This window comes from Copadichromis virginalis, linkage group LG6 (genome assembly GCF_057382275.1).
Source record: "Copadichromis virginalis isolate Kocher_CV1m ecotype Utaka linkage group LG6, C_Virginalis_male_GT1.1, whole genome shotgun sequence".
Classification (NCBI taxonomy): domain Eukaryota; kingdom Metazoa; phylum Chordata; class Actinopteri; order Cichliformes; family Cichlidae; genus Copadichromis; species Copadichromis virginalis.
In genome coordinates, this window is record NC_140623.1 from 39,157,928 (window position 1) to 39,176,725 (window position 18,798).

Here is an 18,798-nt window from a genome sequence, read left to right on the forward strand (position 1 = left end):
CTTTTAAAAGGCAAAATAAAAAAAGTCAAAATAACTTTCCCCTTTTGAACGTAGTCGGGTTGGTGAACTGCATAAGCAGGGTCTCTTGTAGCGCGTCATCGTTGCTGAGACCCAGTAAGACAGTGATTTGGAATTTCTTACAACAAAAACGTCAAGTGGAAGACCCAAAAACATTTCACCAGCACTGAGCCAGAGGATCCAATTGGCCGTCCGTCAAGACACTGGACGATCCTCAATCCAAATTAAGGCCGTGATTGGTGCCGACTGCATCAGACGGCATCTGAGACTGAAGGCGTTCAAAAACAAAAAATGTCTTCAAAGGCCTCGTCTCCTTTAACAGAACTGACCGTTTGGACTTTGCAAGAGAGCACCAAACATGGGACATTGAAAGGTGGCAGAAGGTTTTATTCTCTGATGAGAAAAAATTTACCCTGGATGGTCCTGATGGTTTCCAGTGTTACCAGCATGACAAGCAGATCCCACCTGAGATGTTTTCTACGCGCCACAGTGGAGGGGGCGCCATAATGGTCTGGGGTGCTTTTTCCTTCAGTGGAACAATGGAGCTTCAAGAGATGCAGGGGCGTCAAACGGCCGCTGGCTATGTGTAGATGTTACAGAGAGCGTCTCTCATGACTGAGGGCCCTCGTTTGTGTGGTTACGACTGGGTTTTTCAACAGGAAAATGCTACAGTACACAATGCCCAGAGGACAAGGGTCTTCTTCCAGGAGAATAACATCACTCTTTTGGACCCTCCTGCATGTTCCCCTGATCTAAATTCAGTTGAGAACCTTTGGGGATTGATGGCAAAGGAAGTTTACAAAAATGGACAACAGTTCCAGACAACAACTTGTGATAGGTTTGTAGCATAAACCTATTCGCTGGAACGTTAAGACAATATAATTACACTGCAAGCAAGACACAAGTAGGCAAACTTCTTCATGGTACTCGTGCACGGGAGAGAACCAGACAGAGCGCCGTTCCTTCGCTTGACCCCAGTAGCTCTCGTCCGTCCTCCCATACACTATCCTTTTATTGAGGTTACATGAATATGCATAGGTTCATTAACATACGACGTCTACATACAAACAAAGAGTACCTTGCCTGTGTGTGTGTGTGTGTGTGTGTGTGTGTGTGTGTGTGTGTGTGTGTGTGTGTGGGGACTGCTGATCAAAGGGTCAAACATCCTTGGTCAGGAAGAGGGTAGCCTCCTCCTCACCCTAGATGGTTCATCCTAGATAACACGGTGAGGAAGTCCTGCAGTTCATCTAAATAAAGAGCACTTAGACTAGAACAGACGCAACTACGTTAATCCTACCATAAAATAATAAGACACGGTATGACCTCTCATGCTCCCAAAGTGCTGTCTAATACACACAAAGTTTGCAGACTATCAAGGATCAAAACCTCTACCAATCTACAACTAATTACAAAACTCTAAGCATATATAAGTAAATATTTCTAAGCATAAATGACAATCAACAATACAAATCTAACAACTTGTCTGGCCCCTTCGTGCGGCCGTCTTCACCACTTGGAGAAATATTCCCACTCACCTCATGGAAACACTTGTATCAAGAATGCCAACAAATTTTTGAAGTGATCAACAATAACAGTGGAGCTACTCATTACTGAGTTCATGTTTGGAACTCTGATTTCTGTTTTGGGGAAGTTTACAGGTTTTTTTGAGGCGTAGTCCTAAACTTTTGATCAGCTGTAAAACAGCCTGTTTGAGATTAACTCATTCACTGCCAATGGCTGGCAGTGAATGAGTTAATCTCAAACAGGCTGTTTTACAGCCCATTGACTCATTCACTGCCATTGACGGCTATAGACGTCAATGGCAGTGAATGAGTTAAGTGTTGTTTTCAATAAATTGCATCCTCAAAAAATGTTTTGTCTTACCCCCATTTCTTCTTTTTGCATGTTTAAGCTCTACCCGTAACCTTGTTAAGATCCAACAATACAAAATATGATTTTTTTTGCCATTTTTTCTTAGACGTTTGATCGGGACTGTATGTTCAGGTTTTCCAGGGAAAAAAATCATCAGATTAAGAATATTGGCTACAGTAACATATGCTCTGAAATTATCGCTATACATAACTTGCTGCATGCAACTTAAGGTGCCACTGAAAAATCAGTAACGGCTCTGGTATATTTTCTTAAGCTGATACTTTTGTCAGGCTATAAAAATGCAGTGCTTATTATCAACCATACTACAGTGGGGGTCGGTACCACTGGATACTCAAGTTCTAAAACAAAACAAAACTATAGAAAGAAAACATAAATAAATAAAGGGAAAAAATGGTGATGGACTGTGGAAATAACATCCATGCATCAAATCATATTTCTGGTCAGCTATGAATTTCAGACTGGCTGTTCAATATAGCAGCTATGGAGCCAAACATGACCTTAACCCAGCCACGGTGTACAGCACCAGTCCCAAGGTTGCATCAAGAACGGCCTCTGGTATAAAATCTCTCCCAAAATCAAACATGCAGATTGTTAATAAGATTTCTTTGTGACAGATGGATAGCAGCGACAGTGAAAGAGATGGTTTTACAAGATATGTTGGCACTGTTAAAAAGACAGGAGGCCGAGCTGAAGATGAGTGTCCAGCAGAGACGAGATTAGATATTAGTACACCAGAGGGACAGCTCAGGTCAAGTGGTGTGGAGACAAAGTTAGGGAAGCAAGGCAGAGACTTTTCGGAGGAGGGATAAGGATATTTTGGACTAAGGATGCTGAAGATGGATCTGCCAGGCAGAAGGAAAAGAGGAAGACCACAAAGAAGATTCCTGGATGTAGTGAAGGAGGACATGGAGAGGGCTGCTAGTGATAGGATGAAACAGAGTCAGATGTCATCTTTAGAAAAGATTAAAAGGAACCAGATAGGTTGAAGGTTATCATGAGACCAAAAACAGAGCCAAAAAGAGAATAAATATCATATTCACCTTCATCAGGTGACCAAACGCACAACTCTATATGAACATTGCTGCATGCCCGACAAGCATTTAAGCCATATTACCTTCAACAGTACATGCTCGCAGTAACTGGATAAACTTTACAAGTAGGTCATTTTAGCTTGCTGGTAGGTGGTTGCTAGACAACGTGTTTATATCTGGGCCACATCATTCCTAATTTGGAGGATTTTATTTTACAAAGCTATATCAGTCTGGTAATAGACAACTGTCAACAATCAGTTTTTCTTAGATGATTACATTTTTGGTTGTAGAAATACAAAGCAGTACCACACCTTAATTTGTCCTTCAGGTAACACTGTCACACTTAAATGTTACCTGAAAAATTACCAACAATAATCATTCTAATTTTTTAAAGTCTTAATTGATGTTACATAGAACATCATTAAATTGTTAGCTAAAATACTGCTACAGTGCTTATCGCTGCCTGCAACCGTCTACATTTACATACTGATGAAGTAAATTGGAACTAAACACTGCCACAGCGACTCACGTAACAATATACTCGACCTTGAGAATCCCAGGTGTTTGTTTGTTTGCATTTCAAACACGTCTCTCTCTCTCATGTAAACTGGTTAAGCGCTTAATCGCTAGTTCCAGGGGAAGGGAGAGAGGAGTGGGACGGTTAAAGTGGATTATTTTGCAAGAGGGAAAAAAATTGGGGAGGCTGAGCAGCAATCGATGGTTTTTCCCCCAGAGCTCCACAGGGATTTTCGTTGAGTGATCTGAAGTGGCACCCCGCTGTGCAAACCTGAGTGCTTTGACTCCACATAAAACCATTCAATCACAGAGCACCGTGTTCTACTAAAAAGCCCCTTATGAGATCATTACCAAGGATGAACAAACAGGCACTAATGAAAAGAGGCCGAGCACTTTCCTTGTGAGAAGGATACCGAAAACAAGGGGAAAGTTGGAATCCAGCTACAGTCACAGATTACAGTTTGACTTGTGTGCTTTTCTTTTACTGACCTGAGAAGTTAGAAAGTCGTTTGTTTGGTTTTTTGAAACTAATGTCCTCCTGGGAAATATTTGAGCTAGATTTTGGTTCTTTTTTCCCCCACTTTAAGGAGTATGTCACTAGTTTTACAGTTTGCTTGAGATGTGTAAACATTTGCACATCTCCTGTGGTTTTTAGGAGCTTCTAAGAAAATAACCCTAATGATCTCATAATGATCTCATCTGGGTTGTTACAGTGTGAGTTTGAAGACTAACAATTCATTAAAGGACGTCTGGAGAGTTTGACCGCATCTGGTCTAATTCTTTTTCCAAGTTATCTTTTGGAAAGCCCCAGAATTACAGTGATGAATCAGTGGAGTGCCCCTTAATTCAGCCTGTTGTTCACAGGATAAGATAAAATTAGAAGCTGTGGTGCATGTGGGTGTTTTCTTAATGTTATTTTTCTAGAAAATTTTCAAGCCTCTTCCAGTTTTTGTTCGGGGAGGGGGGATTTGATTAGATTAGAAAGTACATATAAGGTTGAAATGGTTTTCACATGTACAGAGGGGGAATAACACATATACTAGATAAAGGATGTTGAAGATGGAGCTGGCAAGAAGGAGAAAAAGAGGAAGGCCGCAGAGGGGATTCGTGGATGTATGGCTGGGACCTTCAGAGGATTGGTGTGACAGAAGAGGATGCTAGGGATAAGGTGAAATAGAGGCAGATATCCTTAAAGGGAGTTGCTGAAAGAAGGAGAAGAAGACTTAGAAATGAGTCTTAGTTCCACTAGATATCTTTACTATACAAAATAATTTGTTCTCTGTGCCCACCTAAAATCTGGTTCAACAGAGATGAAATCTGACATCACATCTAGTGATACTAGATTAATACTCCAGAAATACTTCTTACATATAAAACTCAGGTGTGTTGCAAGCATCACAGTTTACAGCGCATTTTGCTAAAAATATTACCTTAAAAAGTTAAATTACTGAAATGAATGATACTCGTTATACAGTAAGACCTATTTAATTATAGATGCATGGATGTGTTCATCGGGTTAATGTTCTTATAAATCTTGGAAGACTTCCCCTGTTGACAGAGTATTATTGTTTTTAAATATATGTTCTAATTTTGTTAATAAAAATCTATGAAACTTGAAACTGAATCTGTCAGATAAATGTAGTGGAGAAAAAAATACAGTTTTGATGGAATATTAATGGATTGGATTTATACAGCGCTTTTCAAGGCACCCAAAGCACTTTACAATGCCACTATTCATTCACTCTCACATTCACACACTGGTGGAGGCAAGCTACGGTTGTAGCCACAGCTGCCCTGGGGCAGACTGACAGAAGCGAGGCTGCCATATCACCCCATCGGCCCCTCTGGCCAATACCAGCAGGGTAAAGTGTCTTGCCCAAGGACACTTTACAGAGAGCCTGGGGATCGAACCGGCGACCTTCCGGTTACAGATACGCTTCCCAACCCCCTGAGCCACGGTCGCCCCTATTATATGAGTACCTTAAATTTGAAACTGACACTTTTTCTTTTCCAGTGACCTTTAGTTCTTTTCTTCCATACACATTTATATAGTGTGAGCTGCCCAGTGTTGGAGTTTTAAGTTGTGGAAATGCTGCCTTTTCTCAAATATAATAGAACTAAATGGCCCTCGCTTTGTGGTCCTCAAAGTGCCAGAGACAGATTTGTAAAACTCAGCAGCAATCACAGCCCAACTGCTTACAGAAACTTCTGTCTGAAGGTTTTTTTCTTTCTACTCTCCACATCTGCCAGCCGAAAGAAGTGTAAAGTAGTTAACATGAGAGCTCAGCTGACGGCAGGTGCCATTTACATTGTGCCATTTACCCTTGCCATCAAGGGTAAATGCAGTTTAGCCCATGTAGTTTGGTAGAAAGAAAATATATCCTACATGAAACTGCTTATAGTGGGGTCTTTGGATTTCTTAGAGTGATTCTGCAATGATTTCTGTGTTAGATGGCACTTACTTTTAGAGCGAAAGTGAGTGCTGTCTAATTCCATCATACTCAGTAAAAGGAAGACATCTCTGTTGTAAAAATGTTGCAAAAATTAAACATTTACTATTATTCAATCATCTGGAGCTTCTAGTTCACAACTTAATATTCACCCGGCTTGATTATTGCAATTCACTTTTCACGTGCATCACTCAGTCCTCCGTGCAGAAGGCAGCAGAATGGCTGCTAACAAGAACTGACGGTTGGTCACATATCACACTTATTTTTGTATTCCTTCACTGGCTTCCAGTGAAATTCTGAATTACCTTTAAAATTCTGTAACGAACACAAAAAGATCTACATGGACAGGCTTCTGTGTATAAAGCAGATTTGTGAGACCTTATCACAGCAGCCAGACTCTCTCTTTCTCTAACCAGGGTCTCGATCTGTCCCTCGATCTGATTTTAAAACTAGAAGTGATTGTGCTTTTGAGGTGAGTCAGGTCGTCTGACTCTATTATTTGTTTTAAACATATACTAAAAACTCACTTTTATGGGTTAGCATTCCCTTTAACTCAGTCGTATAGTTTTCAACCATTTGCGTGTGTGTGTTTGTGTATTTTGGAATGAATGTCTGACCGTATGGTTGATTATATCCTTTTATGTGTCTGTATGTTTAAGAACGTATACTGATCTTCAAGGTGTGAAAACGATATTTAAGCGTCACGTTACTAAAAGCACCAGACTAATGAAATATTACAGTTTCACTCATCAGAGCTTAAACCCAACCTTCTTGGCCAAGCTCAGTCACACAGATATTTACCACAGCTACCTGCATCGGGACACGTGCCAATCAAAGCAGCCACACCGTTCACTCCAGAGTCCACATGAAGGAATAAGAAAAGATTCTCCCCTTATAGATGAAAGGCAAACCATCCTTACAAGCCAAAATGATTTTTGTGCCAGGCTGTAAACATGCTTTTTAATACTGGACATTTTGACATGGGAGTCTGTGGGGACTGACTAACTTTAAAAACCTGCCTCAAGTGGCCACAACAGGAAGTGCAATTTTTGGCTTCATCTTTTTTTCAGCCCTGAAGGCTGCCGCTCGGTACTCTTAGGCATTTGAACAGAAGTGATTTATTTGCTTTTGGGAACCTGCCACCATTGTCAAAGTCATCACTAACAGAGACCTTGCCAAGATCAAAGAAACCAGCAGACCAACTACAAAGGAGCCTCAACAACTTTCGACCAAAACAAAATTTTTTCTTTCTTTTTTTTTTGGCACTTTGGGATCCTGGGAACATGAAACCCAAAACGGTCGTATTGGCAGTTCATCCTGTTAGCACACACAGACAAACAATGTCAGGATAATGATGCAATCCATCAAGCAGAAACGGCAACAAGGGGCAGCCCCTATGCAAAGTGATACTAGTGCGCTTTAAGGGCCTCAGAAAGCACCTGCTTGTTTCCACAACACAGACGAAACTCCCATTTGTGAGCCATTTCCTTTAAACACTCATTTACTGGTTTCCAAATCGTCTGGAGCCAAACTTAAGTGGACAGGAAGTTTCGCATAAATCAGAAACTCAAACACGTTTAAACTCTGGAAACATCTTAACTATCAGATTGCTACTTTTATGTTTGTTGAAATGGCTTCTGATACCCGGGATTACATGAGCAGCGCTTCTCATCTTTACCAACAACATTTTCCAACATCCAAGAATAACCCAAGAACAAACGAGAGTAATTAAATTGTTATACGTCAGCTGCCAGTTGTCATTGACAGGTGACAAAGTTTCTAAATGCTTGAACAACATTACGTGTCAAGAACACCAAAAGCAATGCATTTGTCACTAGGGGATTAAGTAGCCTTGCCATGTACAAAGTCTTTCGAGCCACATGAAACAGCCAGCAGCAGAAGCAGAAACTATATCGTAGCACTGCCAGTAAAGAGTTCTCGGTCAGTGTACAGTGTGCCCTGGTTTAGAGCCACATGCACAGATTAAAAGCCTACAAACATTAAAGGGCTTGACCACCTGTCTCAGTCCTCTCTGTCAGGCCTGAATGAGACCACAGGGAGATCCTCTTCCTCCAGCACACCACCTGCTACCACTAGCCCCCTTTAATGGTGGGCAAATCTTTAAAGATCCCTCAATGGTACTTTGTAAGGGTGCCCAGCTTAACTTGCAAAACCGCGTCACACTGTGCTGTGACTCGCCTTAAACTTCAAAGTGCATTTCCCAATTTCTTATGTGTTTTATTCTCGAAATTAACCTCAGTGGGAAATTATACCTTGTTGAAACTGTTCCTGCAAATGACAAGAAAATTATCTGTTGCACAAATGAGCATGGATTTTGTAGTTTTTCACATCGCATATCAAAGTTGTAAGAAATATTCAACTTAAGTCATGCTGTGTTTAAATACAGATTTTAAATATTTAAACCTACAATAGATTTGCACTCATGAAGGTCTAAAAATTGGATACATTTAGCTTACACAGCACACGGGTTGAAGACTGGGAGGAGACACACACCCTGCCTCGAGAGGTCATAAGTTATTGTACTAGTGCCAGTCCCAAGCCCAGATAAAAGGGAGGGTTGCATCGGGAAGGGCATCCGGTTTAAAATCTGTGCCAAATCAAACATGCAGATCCATCCACTGTGGCAACCGCGTGGGAAATAAGCTAAAGTACCCAATCTCTACTTTAGTCAGTAGCAATCTCTCTAGGCAGATATCTTCATATCAATTTAAGGAATATGTAGCAAGAATTCTGTTTACAAAATTTTGTGTATTGTGATTGGTACTAGCAGACCAGATTTGAGCATGCAGGTAAACAGTACCTGGGGACCGCTACAGAGGGAAGATCCTATATATTTGCCAAAATACTTTTCTGAAACTGCTCAATATGGTTTAAGGAAGATTTAGAGTTTCATTAGCGTGTGCAGAACTGATATCCTCTGACTATACCGGACCTCCTGTACTGTTTTCAGAGACGTAGCCAAAGGGTTCTCACCTCACCTTAGCACTGTTGGAAATGTAAGCCAAATATTACCTGTTGCTTTGGGTAAATATAATGAGATAATTAAAATACTTCCATCATGCATTATTTTATAAAAGTAATTAAATTACATTACCTTACATACGTCACTAAAATAAGGAGAAAAAAAGAAGAATATTCATTTTAAATAATTATGGTTAATAAATGTGGTCTGTTATGGACTGGTGACCTCTCCAGGTTGTCGCCTCTATCTTAGGAGGCAGCACAAATCATCTACTAATCAGAAGGTTGATGGTTTGATCCCTGGCTACTGCAATCAACATGCCAAGTTGCTCTGCGATGGATGTGTGAATGTTAGATTGAAAACACTTCACATGAGTGAATGAGGCATGTCTTATAAAGCACTTTGAGTGCTTAGGATGGATAAGATATATAAGAAGCAGTCCATTTCCCACTTACTTGACCACTGACAGAAATAGTGAGTGTACTGGAAAGGATGTTGAAAATGAAGCTGCCAGGCAAGCGGAAGGCCAAAGAGGACTGTGGATATGGTGAGGGTGGACATGCAGGTGGCCAACATGACAGAGGAATACGCAGAGTGCCGGAAGAGATGGAAACAGATGATCTGCTGTGGTGCTGTGGTTACCCACAACGGGTTCAGCAGAAAGACAGAGAAGAACACATTACTGTAACTAGTTACTTCCCAACACTGCTCCTGGGAGAAAGATTGGTCTCTTACAGCGCATAATGCTCCATTATGTCCGCTTGCCAATCACTAACTTTGTCTGTGTGAAAGGTAGCATGAACTTTAACAGACAAGAATCCTCTGGCATAATATTTTTGATCTGCTCCAAATATAAAATCATTCACCATGATTGCACATGCACCTTTTTTTTGTATGTTTGACCTCTTTTAACAACATTAACAGTAAGCTAATATGTTATGAGATTTATTTTAGCTTATGGAGGCTAAAATGTGGGTTAAAATTTCAGTAGTGCACTCTTTAGAAGTCAGCTCTGTGCTAAAAGAAGAAAGAAAAGACAAAAACTGTACGAAGGGAGGAAGCCTGTTTCATACAATGATCAGCCACTCTCTCGCTGACTCGGTCTGCCTCTCGTTGCTCAAGGCAAACCTTTTCATCCTACCCAAACAGCAACTCATGACACTTAGGAGTCCATTTAACTGCAATGGAATAATAATGACCGTGAGCAGAAGCTGATCTCTCCAGTAGAAGTAAATTACAGTAATGATGAACAGCGTAGGTTATATAAGATGTCTGATGGATCAGCATATGCACTTTGATGGAAGTTTATCAAACTGAGCACAGCACAGCACCAAAGGGAAAGAGAGAGAGAAAAAAAGAGTTTAACTCAGTGTTAAATTTAATGGTACAAGTCAGAAAGGCTGGCTTACATCAAAGCCCACTTTAAACAGTGGCCTTTTTTTCTGCTCAAATAAAAGACAAACTATCATCATCGTTAAACTTGGCCACGGATTGTTTTTCTCTCCTTTGGATCGAGACAAAAAGGTTTATTTATCCTTCATTTCTCCCACTGCCATGTAGGTCAGTGTCAGTGAATCAGATGTAGCATACATTAGGGAGAGGAAGAAAAAAAAAGGCAGAGCAAAAGCCAGACCCAGACTGGCCATCTGGCAAATTTGGCACAAGTCTGAAGAGAGAGTCCACTTTTTAGCCATTACTTACAGATATGGTTTAATGATGATATTTGTACCAGCGTGAATATGTCAGGGCATTTCAGAGTGGACCTTTATATCATTTGACTGTGAAATCAGACAAATTACAAAGTAATTTTATTTTTATTTAAGGGAAACCTCATATCGCTGTACAGAAAAAGCATCGATCTACACACGAGGCTCATCCTTGTGGCATGATGCTCTTACAGGTACATGCTTCTTTTAGTTGGTTAATGTAGACAATAAAGAAAAATAAAGAAAACATTTCCTGCACTAAACTGCTCACAATAAGGCCTGTCAAGTAAGAAAGTCAGAACTTTTCAAATAGAGCAATAGAGCATGGCAAACTCACCCAGCAATCACAGCAGATCAGCTGGTCTCAGTGTCCACTCACATTAGCTGAGGCTCAGCTGCCCACTGTTGGAAAACCTAATATGGTATGTGCTATTAGGCTGCTTCAGCATGTTTACAGTTGCTATTGCATCTGCAAGCCGCTTTGCAGACCCACCTGCTCATCAGTGTCACATCCGTTGACACTGATATCTGCTCTGTTCTGTGACAGTCTTTCTGCTGTTCTCACCATCGTGGAACAAAAAAACAATTTTGATCGATTTTGAATCGTGGTTGCTTCACAACTAAGATAAGAGTCAATCAATCTAGAGGGTTTATTGGCAGGCTGAGCTTCATGTATAAACTTGGTTTTGGAATCAGCTGTCTCTTAATGTAATGAACCTGATAGTGAAGGGTGACAGAGTTATATGTGTCTTAAAAAAACTGTTAAAACTATAGGAGAAAACTCTAAACTCTAAATCCAGTAACTCTGTGACAACTTGAAACATATTTCCCTACTTTGGGAAGCAAATGTTATTGTTTATTTACATGAAATACCCACAGATGAACACTAGCACTAGATTAGTACATCAACTGAGAGGAAATCAGAACATAACCAAAGCAAATGAGCTGAGAACATAAACTATTCATTTAAAGAAAATGTAAGAATTAAGTTAAGGTGTAGGTGTGTTCTTTCTAATGGCCAACAGGAGGCAAATCCTCTGGTTGCAAAATAACAGAGGTCTTTGAGATTTTCTGATAAATGTGTGGTCCCAGTAGTTAGTTTAAAGTCTGTTTCGCTACAGAACTGTGTTCATTTTGTTAATTATGTCCCAATTTCAGTCTAATATACATTAAAGCAGGCTATACTTTAGGATGTAGCTTTGTCCTGAGACTGAGAAGTTATGTACGTGCAGCATTCTCAACCCACACTTGTAAGGTTTAGTTTTTCTAAAAAAAAAAAAAAAGATGGTGACTACCAGATGGCCAAAGTCAAGACTTCAAAACTCGAGTCCATAAACCAACTATCTGTCTATAGTATGGATTAAAAGGTGGAGCTTTAAAAGCTGTGTAGATTCTGGTGATAACTCTCAGTGAATTTGTCAGTACAAGCTCCATCTTTCACATTACATTTGAACCACTTTACCAGTTAAATAATAATTAGAGCTGCTTTTAGTTTTTAGAGTTGGATGACGGGATCAATGTGTCGCTCTCAGTGGCGAGTACACCACAACTGTAACTTTGGAGTAATTTGTTGGTGTAATTTTTACCATCTTATTGGTTTCATTTAATGGTCTACCTTCTTGAATTCACTTTAATGAAAAACATAATAATTAAATCATGCATGATTATGGAAGGTTGGCTGGTTCTAAAATTTGAGGTGTGTGTTTCGGTGTGAGTGTCCCCTTAGTCCTGTGTCAGCTGTATGATTTACACCATTAGTACATTGTTATGTTTCCTCTGCTGGAGGTGTGCATGTGAACCTGCAGACCATCAAAGGAGGTACAGCCCGTTCCCATGCTTGTTCCTTGGGTCTTGCTGTTAAATATAAGAAGATCAGGTTAAGTGATCAAAGACCCTTGGTTTCTTGGGCTTAAGTGTTGCTCCATTTCATCAAAGGCCATTAGTCTTTTTAACCTCCACTACCTCAAGGTAACATAAAACTCACAGGTAATGGAGCTTTGCCTTTCCTGTAAATACTGTCCGTGCCTTTTTCAGTGGGAACCAATATGAAAGAGGATATAATGACACAAAATGGCAGCTTCTTTTCTCACATTCCTTCAACCCTGCAACAACAAAGGCACCTGTCTCTTTTATCTGAAAAAAACAATACAAGCAGACTTCAAAAGCATATCCGGCTGACACTTGGTTTTTCCTCTGACCAAAGTGTTTATCAGACAGGCATATATCAGCCCGCTCTGGGGCATTGTGTTGCCAGTAACCCACTTCCTCCAGCCCCTGGTTAATTGTCACGACATGTGTCCTTCCAAACCACAACTTGGGAGCTATTAGTATCAGCTTCCTGTTGATGACTAATATATTCTCATGGCACTTGTTTCAACCAAACAGCAGTTAAACACATTTGCGGTATTCAGCTCAGCTGCTTAATAAATCAGATAGGAACAAACAACAATCACATCTTTGATGAAAAGGATCTTTTGTAACATGATCTTCTTCTCCACATTTTGAAGTTTTAATAAAAGCCGACAAAGTTTTCCACAGTAAAGGAGTTCGTTTCTTACTGAGGCCACCCATGCTGCCTTTGTGAACCTGCAAGGTACTTTGAGTGAAATCATCCACAAAATGGCAAATGTTTATCATTCGCTGATTTAAAAACCTCAGGTAAACGAATGCTCTTTTTTTTCTTTACCTTCGCCAAAGGCTGTTTAATGTAAAGAAACATTGTTTTTCAAAGTCTCTGGTTTTCCATAACCATCTGCATACCAGCTAGATCTGGACCAGATGGAAAGAGAGAATGGAGGTTTTTCTCTCTTTGTCTGCCTCTCTTTTTTTCCCTGCGTGTGTGAGAGAAAAGGTCTAACAATGTGCACTGAAGACAGACAGTCTCTGAAACATAAGGCCAGCATGTGTTGGCGCGCTGTTGATCTACAGACTGCTTTGTTTCCAACTCGAGCCTCGCAAGCGTGCACAACAGCCACATCATCAGTCTGATAATGCCACTCACTACTTCAGTAACATACTAATTCACTTCTGGTGTACTGAGAGGAAGTACAAGTATCTTCACAGCCGCTGTGCATAGCTAGCTTACTGTATATTGTATGAAGCATAATACATTAAATGCATTACCAAAGATCTTGTCTCTGTAGATTCTGTATGCACATATCTAGATATCCTCCTCATAAAGATGCAAGGAACTGTGCTGAGGAGGAGAAGACAGGAGTGGGTGGAGGAAATGCTCTTAACCATTAAGTTTACATAGGCTTCAGTTCCCACCACCAACCCTTTGATTCAGTCATGCTGGCGCTTTAAGTGCTGGTGTTCTATCCTCACAGAATATTCTTTCAAATATTCATTCCCTGATGAGAGAAAACACTTTGGCACTGTAACATCTTCATGTGGAAGTCTTTTCATCTTAATTTATAATAGTGATTTGGCTGTACATTAAGCACTACTGCCACAGTTCAACCATTCATTGTTGCCATCGTTAGATATGCAGCCAGCACATCCAGTTCGCGGCTTCTGTTTTTGTCGGCTGGTAATCGTTTATGAATGCAGATGCATTTAAGATACATATGGCTGATTTATTTTTCTGAATTCATTATTTAGATACATGGACCCAAATCATGTCTAATCAATAGAACGTGGACTTCAAGCAGTAACCAGAATGCCTGCAGTGCCCAGTCATAGTCATTAAAAAAGTTATCTTGACTTAATTAAACTACGCTGCCTTTTTATTCTCTTGTTTTTGGTTTCTAGTTACAAGTTTGTTAGGTTTATGCAACAATAATACTTGATCTGTTTATTGTGGAGGTTTGGCTGAAAATCCTGAAATCAAATCTGTGCTGTGTGCTCTGTTTCCTTGAGCTGCAAGCAATGACATCACAACAACATCACTGGTCAACTGCAATGAAGTTGCTGGACCAACTCCAATACAGTAATATCACATTGCAGTGTATTACCCATCCAGCAAGACTGCTACAACTGTAATGTGCAGAATCATGATATTACGCCACTCTTGTCTCATAGGGTGGGCGTACAACTGCATAAATGTTTGTCAAACAAAATTAGCTTCTCTATTCACTCTCTTCTCTTTCAGCAAAATTAGCACCATCACACCTTTGGCCTCCTGTCAGCGCTCGAGTGCCAGCGGACATGCTTGTGTGAGTCTGAATATTTGGGGGTGCGAGTTCAATTTAGCTGCACTTTTGCTACACAATCTGGAAGGAAAATCAAAGTTGTGCGTACTGTTATGGCTCAATTGTAGCTTGGCAGACCCACTCTCCATTGAAAATAATGGGCTCACTCTGGGCAACACTGCATTTGTGCACTTGGTATGAAACGACAGTAAAGTGAGCCAACGCACTTCAAACAAATGGCTTGTCAGACTCAGATGTGGTTGGATAATAGTTTGTACAAACTGATTCATTCCAAACATGCTCTCTTCTTTAGCAAAAAACTAAACATAGTCAAGCTGTAGTGGCAACTTCATTGACCCTGTTCTCAAGGAAACAAAACAAACTGCATATTATTTATGACGATGATTAAGTGATAGATTTAGCTTTTGACCAAACAGCCGGGTGACAAATAAGAACTTTACAAATGTTTCCTCAACACTAATGAGCACCTTATTTCCCTCTGAGCATTTCGAGGCTTTAACTTAAAACACACCTCTCCCTTTCTTTTAGCTGGATCATCGTTGCTGGCCTCCTTTACACTTTCCCTGTCTGTTTCTCAGTATCTGCTGCCAGCTGGCTAGAAATCCAAGCCATGCTCCGTGTATCACTAAATATCCCATATAGCTCTTTGGTCACACATTTTTGTCAGTTCTTGGTGACTTTACAGCATTAATCAGATGTCCTTTGAAGCTCCACTGATCTCACTTTTTAGCCGACAACAAATAACATGCACTTTTATTACTTGCTAGATATTTCGTATTTCTCCTGCTAATCCTTTCAAGTTTGTCCTCAGCAGCACTCTATGTGCAATGATCTGTCTCTTACTCCCTCCCTCCGTAGCCCTCATCCCTCTCTCTTTCTATCTAATCCCAGACGAAAGGGAGTTGGACACTCTTTCCAAAAGTTGGATTTGTAAATAGCTCGAACCACATCTAAGAGAGAGGCAGAATTAGCAAGAAAACACCAACTCGGGGCAAAGAAAAGAAGAAAGAAGGAAAAATGCAATATTGTTCAATTTCGGCCCAGAAATCCTTTAAAGCAAGTCCCATTCAGGAGGTTATGGAAGACCGACAAATGAATTTTCATTAGGGGTTAGTCCAAAGTAAACCTTTGAGCCATGCACAATTTCCATCCTCACTTAACATGAAAATGTTTTTGATGTCTGTTTTTCTGAAGAAATTATCAAAGGTAACTGGATCACTTTTGGTTCCATGATGACACTACAGTAATTTCTAAAAGGTCCAGAAGCATCGAGGAGGAACATCCACTGCGGACATGCTCTGAGGTGACCTATGCTGAGCATCGCTGCACTTTCAGACTCACGACTGTCCCACTCATGTTGGTGATGTGTCTTGCCTGTTTCTCCAGGAGACGCCTGCAAGGCACCGTGGTCTGATCAGGGAGCTGCTGGCAAACAATACCAGGGCCCAGTGCCATCTCCAGCTGCTTCCTCTCCACAAAGGCCTCACTGAAGTGGATTGTACTTATTTATTCCTCTTTTAAAAAGCCGACATGAAAGCCAGAGCTGTTTATGTGTGTTTATTATGACTTGCGTCCACAATAGGAACCTTGAGGAAGACTCCCCCAGAGAATCAAAGTACGGGTGAGCGTTTGATGCAGGATACAATTGGTCTCAAATGCCAGCATCAGCTGTTACTGTGAGTTCATTAATTCAGCTGGCATTTAGGCATGATGTGGCATGACCTCAGCCTCGGTACAGCACCACTCGTGCTCTCCTTCTTCTTTTCTGCCACTAAGACTGCAAGTGGGCGTGCTGAGTTCTCACTACCTGAAAGTGACAAATGTCTCTGCCGTTGTTGCGCAGAGCACCTCGGCACTCACTCTGAAAACTTGGCCATATCCCATGCAGAGCCCTGTGGGGAATGGCAAAGCCTCACGTCTGCAGCCGATTAGGGAGAGAGATTAAGGCCTGCCAGGAGAAACCGGGCCATGGTGGAGGTGTGGGTACTGGGAGAGATGGAATGAATAAAAGACGAGTTCAAACCAAATCAGGCCTGCTGGGCTTTATCCACCATCAGCAGCAGAGTGGTTGAAGCTTCCTGATAAAGATGCAAGGAACCATGTGGAGGAGGGGGAAAAACGCTGAACCATTAAGTTTACATAGGTTTCGGCTCCCACCACCAACTGTCCACATGCTATCCAAAATCTATTCGCCCTTTTCTTCTTTTCCCTTCATCTCAGCTCCCACCCGATGCGATGGCCCCTTTGATTCAGTCATGCTGGCGCTAAGCTTTTAAAGGGAGATTTTTTTTGGTCCTTACTGTAACTTACAGTAGGAACTTTGCTGCCTGTATTTACTCCCTGTTGAGAGGAAACCATGTCATCCATTTTTAATTCAGCACAGAAACATCTTCATTTGGAAATCTTTTTATCTTTACTCATAATGACAACGTGCTTATAAATAATGTTTTGCTGTATAAAATCATTGCCATCTTTAATGGATTTTTAATAGATATTGTTTAGCACTATCAACATGGCAAGTTTAAAATAGAGAGGGGGCACAGAGGCAACTTTAGACACTTTTAAACAACTTATTTTTTATAATAAAGAGCTCAGGTTTCATCCAAAAACCAATGAAATGTTCTGTATGGGCCACCTAAGCTAATAACTAAATGCCAGGCCAGACAAACACATTTTTATCCAGTGTTGAATTGGGTACTTTTGGCTACGTTATCCTTCCGTCTTTCGATTTAAGAATGCTTGAACTTTTACTGGCTGGTACTTTAAATATGTGATGAGTAAATCTACAAAGACTTTGTGAGGTGTGTTTACCCTGGTAGTGTTGGTTAATACCGGAATGAAACTGGCCAGTTTTAATTTGTTATTATGTGGTAAAAAAAAAAATCCCCAGTTCTCTAATGTGTTCCAGTAACTCACTTCTTTTCTTTCTTCCAGTTAGTCTCTTTTTTTTGTATCAGGAGTAGCTCCACCATCTAGTGGCTGGAACAGAAACATATCAGCTTTCTCAAACATGCACCCACTTCATATACAGTCTCCAGCATGGTACATAAAATAGTACTCATGTTGCTTCTGTGGTAACACAAATAACTCCGAGCCAATCATTTGAAGTTCATCCATACTCCACTAATGATGCTAATAAGGCTAATGACAAAGAGGCTCCTCTGTTCTTCTTTCATGTCAGCCACGAACAACATCTCCCTTCCTTAGGACAGTATTGAATGGATTTTGGCTTCAGAGGGTAGCTCAATTCGCTTTGAAAATCTAGGGTTTTCTTTTTTTGTTATCATGAGAGAGAAGGCGACTGGAGCAATTGAGAGAAAACGGGAAAAGGATTGTTTGGAGTCAGAAACACATTTCAAAGGCTTCCCCCAAAAACAGCCTGCAAAATCTGAGATGAAACCGGCTAATAAAGCACCACACAGCAATAAATAATGCAACAAGAGGAAACAACATGAAAGATCTTTTCATCTTCTTATGGAGAGAAAAGGGGAAAGGAAGCAATGAGAATATGTATACGCTTAGTTCTGTAGTCAAAGTTTGTTGGACTTTGCTTTGAAACTATGGAGCATTTGGTCAAGGGGAGAAATGTATTGTATTGTATATGCAAGAAAACCATACTGCTCTTACTCCATGTAGATAAAATACAATAATTTATCTAAATTTAATGGCAGAATATGCTTCAACCCTTACTGCATCCTCCATGTTTCTTTTCTAGTTGAAATTTTCTGTGACTCAGACAATGAACAGGCTAAAAATCCCCTTGCACCCACCCAAAATAGTTCTGTCCACCAGCTGATGGCCAAGGACAGAGATCAAACAGACCACAAAGCAGGGAGTGGGGGGGTCGGTGCAAGAGCAACAAAAGAGCTTCCTCTCCTAATCTCTGTTAAATTAGAGTAGACGTGCGTGGCAGTGTGGGCTTCCTGCAGAGGATGAAGGGGATTGAGCGGTGACTGGAAGTGGACTGTGTGGTTATGATATTATTAATAAAAGCAGCATGGAGGCTGTACAAGTGCTAAATCTGCATGTGAGACCTGTGAATGTGTG